We start from the raw sequence: 990 nt of genomic DNA on the forward strand, positions 1-990 counted from the left end.
TGGATGTCCAGTCAGATTTGACTCCTCTAGAAAACAAGCCAATCATCTCGCAGGGACGAACACTCAGGACATCCAGGCCGGAGAAACTGCCAAGCCCTCTGGCTCACTCTTTCTCTCTTCTTCTCTGTCTGTCTCGGCCTATTTCTTTTGTGCTTGCTGTCTTTCAAATTATTAATAATAATAATAATAATAATAATATTAAGTTATTATAATACTTGTGCTTTTCAGCAGAATCAGCAGTTTATTGAAGAGATGAATTAAGATCATTGGGAGGTATTATATGTATATATACACTTATTGTTTATCTGATCTTTTATATGGTAATTTTGTCACATGTAAAAAAAAATGCTAAAGTGCAATAGGAAAACGAAGAAAAAATAATTGATTATTGATTATATATTAAGTGTGTGTCTCATTAAGGAAGGTTTTTCAGGGGTGTTGTCATTCAAACGTGTCATTTTAACACTCCATCAGACAGGGAAGTGTGTGTGTTTGTGTAAATGAGTGACTGTGTGACTGTGTGTGTGTGTGTGTGTGTGTGTGTGTGTGTGTGTGTGTGTGTGTGTTTATGTGACGGATCAGTAAACATATGAAGGTGCATGTTTCTAGCAAACGTACAGACACACCTGTGCATATCAACATACATTGCCCTTGTTTTTAAAACAGCCTGTCACTTTAAGGGGGCGTGTCTCAATCAAATGGGTGTGTCTTGTTCAAAGGGTTTATAAGGGTGAATCCCTCATGAAAACACATCTGGGTCATATTTCACCTAAAATGAGAAGGAAAGCACAAATTTGCATGGTGAAATTTTTGTGAAACATATTCAACAACCAAAAATATGCATTTTCATATTTTTATAGTTACTATTATAATTTGGATTATTTGCTATGAAGATTATTACAGTAATACAGAAATTTTTAATTCCTGAAATATTACGGTATAACAGTAATGAGTATTTCAAGCAAAAATTTGGTTAATTGTCATGAAAAT

The 990-nt window shown here is 34.2% G+C and overlaps 1 protein-coding gene across 1 annotated transcript in view; it reads left to right on the forward strand.

The window, feature by feature from the left end:
- LOC109104229 (collagen alpha-1(XXVII) chain A-like) overlaps positions 1 to 990 on the forward strand; it is a 56388-nt gene extending 55398 nt beyond the window's left edge. Inside the window, exon 59 of the mRNA XM_042747841.1 lies at positions 1 to 990. This exon is cut by the window's left edge and continues 330 nt beyond it. The gene's annotated coding sequence lies outside the window, so the exon portion shown is untranslated.

Source organism: Cyprinus carpio, chromosome B21, assembly GCF_018340385.1.
Source record: "Cyprinus carpio isolate SPL01 chromosome B21, ASM1834038v1, whole genome shotgun sequence".
Lineage (NCBI taxonomy): Eukaryota > Metazoa > Chordata > Actinopteri > Cypriniformes > Cyprinidae > Cyprinus > Cyprinus carpio.